Source organism: Nicotiana tabacum, chromosome 5 (genome assembly GCF_000715075.1).
Source record: "Nicotiana tabacum cultivar K326 chromosome 5, ASM71507v2, whole genome shotgun sequence".
In the NCBI taxonomy this organism is placed as follows: Eukaryota; Viridiplantae; Streptophyta; class Magnoliopsida; order Solanales; family Solanaceae; genus Nicotiana; species Nicotiana tabacum.
This window is the reverse complement of record NC_134084.1, coordinates 9,058,877-9,072,688: the sequence shown is the minus strand read 5'-3', so window position 1 is coordinate 9,072,688 and position 13,812 is coordinate 9,058,877. Positions and strand designations below refer to the sequence as shown.

The following is a 13,812-nucleotide window of genomic DNA, read 5'->3' as shown; positions in this document are numbered from 1 at the left end:
GACTGGTAAAATAAAATGAGATATTTACTCTATTATTGAATCTTATATTAACTCTATAAAATAGGATAATGATATTATTTCTTTTTAGAAGAAAGGCATAGCTTGTTACATATAAAGAAAAGATGCAGCACTATTCTTTCTTATCTAATTCATCAGGATGAGAAAATATAAGAGCTCAATCGTAGATGAAAAAAATCCTACTATCATTTTACTTTTCAAATCTTATACACTTTTCATTTCATTTTACATATCACTATTCTGACTTAGACAAAATATAGTACAGTCAAACCTCTCTTTAATAGTTATATTTATTCTGATATTTTTTAGATGCTATAGTGAAGTGTTGTTATAGAGAATATATATTATAACATAACATAAAATATCGGTTTTAGGAAAACTTGTCTTTTATAGTGAATGATTGTTATATAGAGAGTTATACGGTATAGGTTTGTTTCTTCTTGCTTTTTCGTTATGTTCCTCTCAAGTTTTTCCTGAATATGAGGTGTAATACGGATGCTATGGTGCTTGAATAATTGGCTACTAAAAATGCGTCCCTTTTGCAACACATACTTTTGCTGAAATATGAGCACGACTCGAGATTTTAGAAACAAAACATCATAATTTTTACTATTAATGTCGGAGTTTGAACTTGATTTTGCTCAGGTATCAGTATGATATTAAAAAGAAACAACCACTATTCATATACAGAGGCAGAACTAGGATTTCAAGTTTATGGGTTCGAGATTCTAATCATTTAAAGTTATTAGGTTCTAAATTAATAATTTGTACATATTTAATGGATTTTTAAGATAAATATAGGGTTAGAATCAAAGCTACTGGGTTCGGTTGAACCCGCTCCCAACTGTCTAGCTCCGCCTCTGTAATCATATATGTTTGATAATTGCAGGTTGATGCTAATAACTAGGGAGTAATAAATTGGGGAGCCCTCTACTAATTAAACCATACATACAGAGGTTGAAATCAAGTGGCAAATGAACTTTGCTAAAAATGGATGAATGTATTTGTAGGACTACTGTATTTTGATTCCCCACCAAATAAATAAGGATTATGTACCCTATAGTGTAAGGCTTAGTATTTAATATAATATTTCGTTTTCACCAGGAAAAAGAGAAAAAAATACGGAAAAAGCCTAAAAATGCCACTCAACTTTCAGAAATGGTTTATCCATGCCATCCGTTAAAAAATTGTTATTTCCATGCCACTGCCGTTAAACAAATGGCTCATCCATGTCATTATTGACTAATGGCTCAATTTTTATTTAGCCCATCAATGCCACTGCTGTTAGTCAATAATGGCATGGATGGGCCATTTCTTTAACGGCAGTGGCATGAAATGAGCATTTTTTTAACGGATGGCATGAATAGACCATTTCTGAAAATTGAGTGGCATTTTTACGCCTTTTCCGGAAAAAATATACTACACTAGAGGCTGTAAACTCAAGGAAATAGGTCAATTGGACCCTTTACTATTTGAATAGAAAAAAATAATCCATGTAACATTAGATCATGCGTGGGCCCGCCAATATTTGTTTGTCATTTCCAAAATATCGTACAAATATGTTTTATTGTTCGACAACGGCATGTGGCTTTCATAGCTCAGTTGGTTAGAGCACCCGTTTAGTAAGCGGGAGGTCTTGAGTTCGACTCTCAATGAAAGCAACTATTTTTTTTCCTTTTCTTGATCAAGCTGCTAATACTGAATTTGTAACCTATGAAGGGAAAGATGAAGCATTCAAAGAATTTCAAATTTTAAATTTTCAATCAAGCACTTTCCCATCTCTTCTAAAAATTTGGATGAAAATGCATCTAAATTTGAAGATTAAAATACATAAAAATCTAAACTAACTTCTAAAACTAGAGAATAAGGACTAATTGACGAATAAAACTAAAGAGGAAGTTGGACTGTCAAATAAAACACTTTCTCACTGTTCTATATTTGTTACTTCCTTCCAAATTTCCTTTGTATGTTCCTTTTTGTTTTGTAAATGCAAAGGTATCAATTGGAATTTGGAAATAATGAACACGAGTCATAGAAAAAAGGGAAATGGTCAAAGACATTTTCTATCAAAATCATATTATAGTTAAACTCTTCCTAAACATAATTAGTCTTAACACAGTAACGAAAATAAGTCAAAGAACATACTTTAATTCGTTATTAGTGACGTTCTCTATTAATTATATTAAGTCCTAAAAAGACCGACAAAATTTATTGTATGAGAGTCAATTCATTTAAGTGTCTATGTAGATTTGTCTTAAGCATATGGTAGAATAAATGTGATAAAAATGAAGAAAATAGGAGAAATTATACACACAAAAAAATGAGAAAGCAATATAAGATCTCCTTCCAACTCTTTGGTATTAAGAACACTGGTTTTTAAAAATGAATTATTGTCCTTCTTCATGCCGAGGGTCTTTCGAAAACAGTCTTTCTATTCCTTCGAGATAGAGATAAGGTCTACGTACACACTACCCTCCCCAGACCCCACTAGTGAAATTTCACTGTGTCGTTGTTGTTGTTGTTATTGTCCTTCTTCAACTCTGATTGCCCAATTTGAGAATGAACAACTAATGCGTTACACTTATTAGACCGAATGAACCACTTGATTAACGAGGAGGAACTAGTTTAGAAGTGAGTGCAGCCACGTCCTTAGATCTTAGGGGTCTACTGCGCCTATATTCATTGAGATTTGACTTGATCTACGACATGATTAACTAAATCACGTTATGTTGCTTTGGTTGAATTGTGTGTATGATGTAGTATAGTGTTGTGCCGTACCTACTAATTGGGCTTATTTGGTCAGGATTTTAGGGGGAAGTGCACAAACAAGCATTTCTAAGTACTGTTATTTAGGAATTAGGAGTATTTATTTCATCTTGAAAATTTGAACTAAAAGTCTTAACTTCATGAATGTCCTGAAAATTTAAACTGGAAAACTAAAATTCAGGATATATTGACTAATTCTTAAATAGCAGTTCTTTAGCAGTTTTTAAATTCAAAAATAGCCAAGTTTACAAGTGGTCATTCAAATATAGCCACAGTTTTAAAAGTAATCGAAATTTAGTCACTTTTTATGTAAAGATAAATCTGAACGAAAATATTGTTCAAAATCCAAAAAATACTCCAGTATAATATACTGAAGTTCCAGTATAATATACCGGTCCAGCATAATATGCTGGAAGTTCATACACAGGTGCTCATATCTCGAATATATTATGCTGGAACTTTCCATGTTGCAGTAAAATAGTGGATACTTTTCAATGATTTTGCAAATGCTGGCTATTTTTGAATGACCAATCTGAAAATTGGCTAGCCCGTGCTATTTTAACGGTATCATTCTACAGGATCTGACAAGAGAACGTTATAGGGCTTAGCCCAAAGAAAGTTTGGGCTAAGACAATATTGTTATTCTGAAAATTGTACTAGTGCCTATTTGATCGCCCCCATTTAACTTTTACCCACTGTTAATGTTTTGTTTAACTTGTACATATTTTTTAAACAACTTCAGACCTCCTCCTCCTCCTCCTCCTATTTCTTCTTCTTCTTCTTCTTCTTCTTCTTCTTTAGGTAACAATGATTTTATATGGTGTTTGTGAACATATTTTAAGGTAGTTTATGATATTTTATAGTGGTGAGCTATTGTATCGCTTTATTTTTTACTATTGCTTAGGGTTTCTTCTTCTTATTTTTCTTAATTGTAAAATAGGTTCGTTAGATTTATTGTTGTTTTGACAAATTAATTATTGGCGTTTGTTCTTGTTTGGAGGTTATGTTTCAAATTTGAGCCCATTTGGAGTAGATTTAAGTATTAAATCGTATATTAGATTGTTAAAATTCGAAGAATAAATTTTTGTTTCTCGACAATTTGTACTTCAGCTATATTTGGCCGTAAGTGTAGGAAAATGTTGGTTGCACTTCAGACCTTTTGGCCTTATGTGCATCTGAAGTGTAATTTTTCACTTCATACTTATTGGCCTTAAGTGCATAAAACCACTAGTTGCACTTCAGACCTATTTGTCCTTAAGTGCATTTTGAATTCTGAAGTGCAATTTTTCACTTCAGACTTATTAACCTTAAGTGTAGGAAAACGTTTGTTGCACTTCAGACCCTTTGGTCTTAAGTGCATATGAAGTGCAATTTCTATTTTTTTTTAGCTTCAGACCCGATAAGTCTGAAGTTGATCGTAAAGTGGGTAGTCTTGCCATTTTTTTTTACAAAGTGAGTATAAGTTCAATTGTAACTGCAAAATTGGGTATAGATGCAAAAGGCCGACTGTTATTGAAGGAGTAGTATCAAGATTATGTTTTACTAATAACAGTCACATCCTGGAGCTCCTTTATATGGTAAGATAATAATTCTTTAGTTCTTTAAAAAGTGTCCATATGGGTGGATCTCCATTTATATTGTCCTCATATAAGGAATGGTCACTATCACAAAAGACCACTACTATGGATTTCTCACCTTTCCTTTAGTCTTTTTCATCACCAAAAACTACAAAAATTGTCATAGTATAAAGTAATTTTTATAAAAAAAATTATCAACAACTAATATAATTATGATACAAAATTATAAAAGAATAAGAAATTTTTTGCCAGGGTGGATCAATGTGAAAAACACCTACCAATTGAGGCTAGATAAAAAAGCGTATGTGCAGTCAATACGATCATGAGACGTGTCAGTATTATATAATAAGGAAAATAACATTGTAGTCTCTCTTAAAATAATAATCGAAAATGTATTTATATATATATATATATATATTTTGTATGTTATATAAAAATTATATACACTTTTTTGGCTACCAAATATAAATAAATTTTTACACAGGCTAAAAGTGATAATACCCATTAAATAACTATGAATTTATCTAATTATTAATTATTCGTCTCATGACCTGTGTATGGAGAAAAATATTTACTCTAAAATAATTGGGTGAAGATCTTAATTCTTGACATGATCCCAAAAATTGGTGCTGATCCTATCTTGTTTTAATAAAGAATCTAAAACTATGGAATAATAAATGACAGATCCGATTCTTTTGTTAAATTAAAAAAAAGTAATTTAAAGCTAGTTATTAATATTGCAGAATGAGCTGGGATTGGTTATCCAAGAATATTTTAGAAATATAGAATATGTTATCCATATTTTATACCAAATTAAGATGACCCTTTAGTCCACTTGAAAGACTTTAGTGTATATTTTAATAGGAGTTATATTATTATTTTAATTAATCCAGCTTTTCGTGTTATCTAAACTCTAAAGTGAGATTACTTTAGTTATGAGGATACACGAACAAACTAATTTTATATTAGTAGTGGTGGATTGTACGTAATTAATTAGATAGTTAATTAAGATTAGAGGGCAATACCATTCAGAATCTACTAAGGCAATTAAATTATTAAGTAAAAAGACTACAGTCCAAGTAGAACAGAACTTTAGACAAATTAACTTTGGGATTCAATATTAGAGTTGTTTACCCGTAAAACGGTACAATTAAATTTGTAATGTAGTTTATAGACATGTGAATTAATTTGATCCAGAAATATAAAATAATTAAGAAGAAAAATAAATTAATTAAAAAAACTTGAAGAAAACACAAGCCCGACTATGAAATGAGCTTCTCCAAAAGTAAGAACAAGAGTCAAGTATAAAGCAAAAAGAATGTTTAATAGAGTAAAAACAACTTTTGGTTTTTTTGGGTATAGATATTCGTGTCTACAATGAGTACAAATTCTTGTATTTATAATCAATTCAGGGATATAAGATCCCCGAATCAAGCTATTCTTTAATATGAATAAAAACCCCTTTTGATGGCTGCATAACGGTTGAGTATAAATGCAGAGATTCTTTGTATTAGCTGCTTATCGAATACTGCCTTTTTCAACGGATATTTTTCTTTTAGACTTTCGTCCCTGATTCCAGCGTCTTCGGAATACTCAGCACCGGTCACGTATTCGTAACCGGTGCCAGTTATTTACTGACTCATATCTTATTTGTCTTCACATCCACGTGTCAACTCGACGAGCATCCACATGTCATTCATCAATTTTACCCTATACAAGAATTTTGAAAGAGTTTAACACTTTTTTCCCCCCCAAATTGAGAGGATCTATATAGTGTTTTCACACTTCCCCTCCAACGTGACTCGAACACAGGACCTAACGGTATAATAGAAAAGAACTTTTACGTTATTAGATCACTATAATTACAGGCAATGATCCTTAAAATGTGGGATCAGTAAACTGAACAGTAAGACACATTACCTACTTCAACACGTTAAAGTACCTTCTTATAGTAAAAATACTTCATGCTATGAGTGTAAATAAATTACTCCATTTGATCTATTTTATATGATATTTTTTTATTAGTTTGTTCTAAGAAGAATTAGACCGTTCTATATTTGAAAATAATTTTAGTTTTAAACTTTCTATTTTACGTTTACTTACATACTTTTACAACCACAAAAAACTTATGACATGGTTAAATAAAATCCAAAAAAAAAAAATTATTTTCTAAATTTTGTACTCAATCAAATATCATCATATAAGTTTAAACAGAAAGATAAATCCATTTTGAATGGATAAATAACTTAACAGCCTTTTGGATTTGTTATAGTTATTACACCTTATTGTCCAAATTAGGCCAAGTCTTTTTTTTTTTTTTTTTAAAGACAGTGTCAAAAAAAGATGCTGATATAAAACTTAAATGATTTCCTTTTATTTTATAATAATACAAACATGACTTTTCAGTGTTGCAAAGAGGAAAATAACATAAACTGACACCATTGCTCTCCGTTTGCCACTCAACCCTCCAACAACTATTTCAATGTTGCAATTATATATTCAGAATTATTCAGCTAAAATTGACTGCCATTAATGACAAAGGAATAGGTTTAATTTGCCACATTTTACAGGTGTTCTCATAGAATAAGGGGGCAACCCCGAATAAGATCAAAAAAACTGATCGCTTTCTACAATAGCATTATAGTTATCTGCTAGTTATGTTTTTTTTTTTTTGTGATAATACCGTCACGTAGGCAGAGGCGAAGCCATGATTTGTTTTATGAGTTTAGTATTCTAGTCTTTTTAAGTTACTGGATTATAAACTAATAATTTATACCTATTAAACAATTTTTTTTAAGACAAATACAAAATCTGGATTAAAGTTATTAGGTTCGGCCGAACTCGTAATTTGGGCTTTGGCTCTGCCTTGCGTGTAAGACTCCGGGAATTTTGGAAGCTGAATATGCTCAAAAAATGCCTAAAGCTTTTAGCTAACAATTAAGGTAAAGTAAGGTCAGGAACAATGAATCCCTTTATGATAAGCAAATTCATTTTGCACGTTCATTATTACGAGTAATTCCTACAAAGGATCGGACTAATGATGTATATAATACTTGAATTCTCGATATAGAGGAGGGAGAGGAAAGAATTTGTATTGCAGATTAGGAGCTTAGAGGAAATAAACTGTATCAATATTATTACATTAATTATCTTTTTAAGGTTGAGTTAGATCTGAGATCGCCTTCGTTCCGCCAACAATGTTATTTTGTTTTGCATTTTATTTTGTGGTGGGTAGGTGAGGGTTATGGATTAGGTTGATTGAATAAATTCAACCTATTTCTTTAACACTTTTTATCACTCCACTATAATACTAAATTTTGGAATTAAAAATAGTTGGATAATTCTTTTTCTCCTTTCCTTTTTTGCTTATTCTTTTTACCTCTTGATAATATGCACTTTGAGAATTTTTCTTTACATGCATTGCACCTTGAAGTTTATAAGGCTTACTTTTTCACACACATGAAATTACGAGCGGTTAGTATCTTTCATTCTTTAATTAGAGGTATCGAGCAATGATAGAACAAAATTTATTATTAAGGAGCGTCAAAATATAAAAAAATATACACAGAAAGAATATAAGTGGAGTCAAAATATAGCGTAAATACCTAAAATTAAAAATAAGTATTGTGCTATCCATTATAATTTTCGGGTAAAGGGGTATCAATTGGCACCCCTTTAACATATGTAGCTTTGTCACTGGTCTCGAGTTCGAATTCTGGGCATAGAGTTGTCTTTATTAATAAACATTTTACTCCCGGTATGAAACTTCTCGAGCTCATTAATTTATATTTAGTCGGAGACCCACACGAATACTGAACACCAGATGAAATATCCGGGGAAAAAGTACGACCGTAACATTCTAAAATTTTAAAACGTGCTTACTTTATATGGATGTTGGATTGAACTTTACAGGATATGTTGCTTTTTAGCAAAGAACTTTTGCCCATAAAAATTGATATGCATTATTTCAAGTGGATGACAGGCTTTTTGGTGGCCGGTGGGTACTGTATATACTTTTTTTGGTTTCCCACCCGGTTGGAGCCCGATTATATTTGGATTCGCGCCGCGTAGGGCCTCATTAAGGGGGAAGCGATCCCTACCAAGGATTTTTTCATACCCAGGGCTTGAACCCGAGACCTCTAGTTAAAGGAAGAGTAGTCTCATTCACTGTACCACGTCTTTTGGCAGTGGTACTGTATATACCATATCAAACAAGTGCCCTAAAGTAATATTACAAAAATATCTGCTTTTCAGTTCCAAATAAATTGAGCCAACTAACCATATACGATTGTTCCGAAATTGTTTGGCTGCTACAATAAGAGACGGATGTAGTGTTCTATCGACGAGTTCAACTAAACCCATAAGTTTCTATGCAAAATAAAAATTTATATGTAAAAATTCATTAAAATTACAAAAATAGTAGATATGAACCCACAACTTTAAATATCTAATGGGGTTCAATTCTTAAAATTAGGGCTATTATAGAGGATATATATTATAACATAATATAATATTTGGTTCCGAGAATAAATCTTTTTTTATAGTGAATGACTATTATATATGGATGTTGTTATAGATAGGTCTGACTATATAATTTCTTTTTTGAGAAAATTGAGTGTTTAGATATTCATTTCCAATTTTCCATTATTATTGATGGAATATAACAGCTTGATGTTGATGAGATAACTCGTGTTATTAAGGTAAAATAAAACCTTTGTCAGGTAATTTAATTTCATGCGAAGAGGGCACTAGTGTCACGCCCTGGGATTATCTGATTAAAAAAAAAAAGCAGCTCGATGCATTAGGTATTCGGCGTTCACGCAGGATTTGGGAAAGGGTTGCACCCCAAGAGGTGTAAATACAATTTACCCTAGTAAATTTATTAGTGATTGCTTTCACAGCTCGAACTCGTAACCTATAAGTCACATATAAATAATTTTACCGCTGTTCCAAAACTCCAAGCTCCTGATTTCAAACCAAAATATAATATTTTAAACTATATTTCTCTAAAAAGCACAATAAAATTATTATTTGAGAAACTAAATTCTCATTGCCTAACCAAAAATCTAGCCCAAGTGAGACACGTTTTTGCCCACCAAAAATGTACCTGTTTGGCATACGTTTTTTGTGGGGGTAAATTGATAGTAACTAGCTGCCAAACACAGTGAAAATTTTGTGGAAACACAAGTACCCTACAATAAAAGGAAAATCAAATTTTCTCTTGCTTTATATAATTGGTTTCTGTCAAATGATAGGGAATTGAGTGCCACTCAACTTGGAGATGATTACATAAATGTACTATCCCTATTTGAATGAATGAAAATCATTCACCAGTAAAGAAGCCACACGCCACCGAGTTACAGTGGAGTGGTAAGTACTCGTATATATATCTTTAATAAAAGGTTTCGGATTCAAGTCGGTATAGAATTATTTTTGTTGGGGAATACTTATCCCCAATATAGAATTTCCCGATATAAATATTTTTTACATCATTAATATCATTTAATATGTTATAGCATAATACTTGTCATATTTTCAGGTAATTGGTTCGACTTGTTATGGACAGTTGGACGTTTATAATCTTATAGTGTAATAATTTTTTAATAATGTCGTCAGGGGCGGACCTAGAGCATAGAATACAGGTTCTTGAGAACCCAGTAACTCTTGTATAGACCCTGTATTTATATTAAGAAATTCACTAAATATTTATAAATATATAATTGCGAACCCAGTTATTATTGCATATTGATATGAAATTACGGTAGGAACTCATAAGGCTCAAATCCTGAATCCGCCTCTGAATGTCGCGTACAAAATACATCGGTAAAACTTGATTTTGGCTTCCTCGATCGACCTCGATGATGGATTTAAATTTGCATCAATAGCTCGTTTGCTCTAGTAGCTTTTTTTATTCGTATTTTTTCCAGTATCTACATAAACAGCTAGCCGTAATGATTTACTTTTTATTTTTTAGTCGGCACACATAGATTATACATGATTATTCATATATGATATATAGATTATACATTTATCGACTATTTTTAATTTAAACAGTTGGAAACGACTAAAGTCTAAGCTAGCGTTTGGCTATAGATTCCCAAATTTGTTTTGAAAAATTTGATTTGAGTGAAGTTTGGTTTGAAGGTGAAAATGTATTTGGACATACGTTTTCAAAACATTTTTCCCAACTTTATTTTGGAAAAACATATATATAATTCCCAAGTTTTGGAATTTTGGCCCAAAATCGGCAATTGGGGTGATTTTGGGATTTGGAGTTTGGGAGTTGAGATTTTGCCAAAATGTGGGCAAAATTTTTATGGCCAAACATGAGCTTGCCAAATAAATCCCAAATTTATTTTGGCAAAACTCATGGCCAAACGGGTCCTATAGGGCAGCCTGATACACAAAGTATCCTGCATTTATGTAGGGTCCGAGGAAAGGCTGCACCTTAAGGGGGTGTGATGCAGACAACCTACCCTAATGCATATATTAGTGACTGCTTATGCAGCTCGAACTCATAACCTGTAAGTCGGATGAACGATTATTTAAGTTAATTCTTCTAAATCTCATCTCAATATAAACTAATTTGCTTATGTAACGTCCATATGCATCTTTACGAGGGCCATCAAATTTCGAAAAATCAAGAAATTAGTTAAACATCAATCACAAATACATACATTTATTTAATTCTTATTCTTATTAGAGATCCTCTCATTCGCATCTTTCAATAATATTCTGAAGTTTATACCTGCGCATCAGAATTTAGGAAGAGTACTTGACAACTATACCTAATCTTATCCATTTTTATAGGGCAAATAATTTCTTCAAACCACTATATTAATATTTTTTTAATGGTAAAGTTTGTTCCGTGTGATTTATAGGTTACGGATACAAGCTATAGAATCAGGCACGGATACTTATACCATGGTAGACTACTTACATTATACCCTCTTGGGGTACACTCCTTCCTGGACCTTGCATGAACGATGAATACTTCGTGCATCGAACTGTCCTTTTTTATTATATTAATACTAATTCATTATATTCTTACTATAGTTTTCATGACATATTGATGTGATCTAACAGTGTTACCGTGGTCCAAGGTGTTATAAAAGTACTACGTCCATATCTTCGCAAAAAGTATTAGAGCAACTTGTGTTATAGTCAGAGGCAGAGGCAAATCTAGTGCAAAGGTTATGGGTTCACGTGAACCTAATAACTTTTGCATATATTTTATATTTGTACAAAAAACTCATTAAAGTATAAGAGTATTTAGCTTGGAACTCAGCGTTAGTTTAATTATCATGTATATTAACTTGAGATTATTATAGGAATTCAACAACAACAACAACAACGTTCTAGTAAAATTTCATTAGTGGGGTCTGGGGAGGATAGTGTATACACAGACCTTACCCTCTACCCCGAAGGAGTAGATAAGCTGTTTTTGAAAGACCCTCGGATCATTATAGTAATTTATAAATTTAAAATTCCGGATCCGTCTCTGATTATAGTCACATAGTTCCCTGTAAGTTAGTGAAACTTCTTCTGTCATTGGCTGAGCTAGAGGGGCGAAACCCCTTTCAAAGGAAAATCACACTCTATATAGAATAATTTTTTTTATGTATATAATAAATATTGGTGAAAATCCTGCCTCCGTCACTATTACTCTTTTGTGCAAAATCTTTTAGATAAATATATAGATATATAGCTGCAAGTGTAATTGATTACGCCGATAAGTAATGGAATATATCTTTGTACACAGAGACAGAAATGCCGTATGATTATATGAGTTCAATTGAACCCAATATTTTCGACATGTAAACAAAGATATACATGTAAAAACTTAAAAAGTATCTATTAAATTATGAACTCAGAAAATATTTATTACGTCATGATGATCCATCAATCCACATGGCTTTAAAAGTTAGGTGTCACAAGTCTCTATCATTTAAGAAGCACTAAAAAAAGCAAATATCAATGAACCAAATTGCATAACCTAATCTTTGCCAATTTCCACATATTATTCATATTCCCTTTTCCACTAAAACATATTCCCTTTTTATACTCACTTTTGACCCATGCAACTATACTCAATTGCTAATCCAATCTTCACACTTTCCTTTTAGTCCAAATATGTCACCATCTTCACATTGATTAGTTACCCAATTATTTTTCAAGTTGTATTTTTCCTTTAAGAATCTAACATTTGAATGGATACATAATTAGAATAATTATCCAATGGGTTGTTGAGGTACTAATTACAATCCTATTGACATAGATTAGGTATTAGATATATCATTATCATTATAACTTATAAGATGGTGAAGTAAGCACAAGCTCAAGTTATAAGACCCTAGTCAACAAACTAATTTGGTAGCTAACAGAATTATTTGATAATTTATCGTTAATCTGTCGCTAAATAGGAGTAACGATGGATGCTTTTGTTTAACTACGGAATTTATCATTCACTAATTCCTATTTTGTAGTAGTGAATTCAAGCTGACTTTTGACATGATTATTGTTCACTTTCTATCTCAATCGTCCATATCTTTAGTTACCAAGATCACTTAATTGTCTTTAATATTAGTCGAGCAGAATTTATGTAGTTGATTTGGACAATCCTTGAGTTAACATTTGATAAAAAAACATGTATATAAAATTGAAGTTGAGAAACAAAAAAGAACTGTGGAAGTTGTGCTTGTATATTAACTTCACGGTTATAAAGTTTGTAAATGAAAATACATAATTTTAAAATGAAAATTTACCAACATTTAACTTAAAATTCAAATAATAAAATTCAGCAGTAAATACTCGTAACAAAATTATTACTTACAAACATCCGAAATTTACTACTGTAAAAGGGTCAAAATATCTTGTTTTACTCTCTGATGTATATTAAGATCATTCATATATTTGCCGCTAACAAATCATTTGATATTTCTTCTTGACCATAACATAACTCCGGTCTGGACCCTAATCAAATTATAACATAAGGTAATTTGAAGGGCCCGTTTGGCTATAAATTTTTTTTCCACATTTTTCCGATTTTTTTTTCAAAATTAATGTTTGGCAATAATTTTTTTAATTTTCACTTGAAGATGAATTTAAGAATTTTTCAAAAATTTAAAAAACTCCAAAAAGTTATTTTTCAAAATTTTTCACTTCACAAAAATTCAAAAACAACCCAAAATTATATTCTTGTCCAAACACAACTCTAATTTTTAAATATCATTTTTACTTAATTTTTCTTTTTAATACTATATACAAAATTTTACAATTCTTATGTCCAAACGCTCACTTTATCAAATTACAGATGGTGAAATTAAGATGTTTCGTAAATATAGTCCCTCAGAATATGCCACGTCAACCCACCCCTGTCACTTTATCAAAACCCTAATCACCCCCCTCGCTTTCACCTCTATATATATTCCCACCTCTCCTCCATTTGTCC

The 13,812-nt window shown here is 31.5% G+C and overlaps 1 non-coding gene across 1 annotated transcript; it reads left to right on the top strand.

Moving 5' to 3' along the window:
- Window positions 1–1,605: 1,605 nt before the first annotated feature.
- TRNAT-AGU (transfer RNA threonine (anticodon AGU)) lies at window positions 1,606–1,679 on the top strand. The gene has a single exon. It is a non-coding gene; the product is annotated as a tRNA-Thr (tRNA).
- The last annotated feature ends 12,133 nt before the right edge of the window (window positions 1,680–13,812 follow it).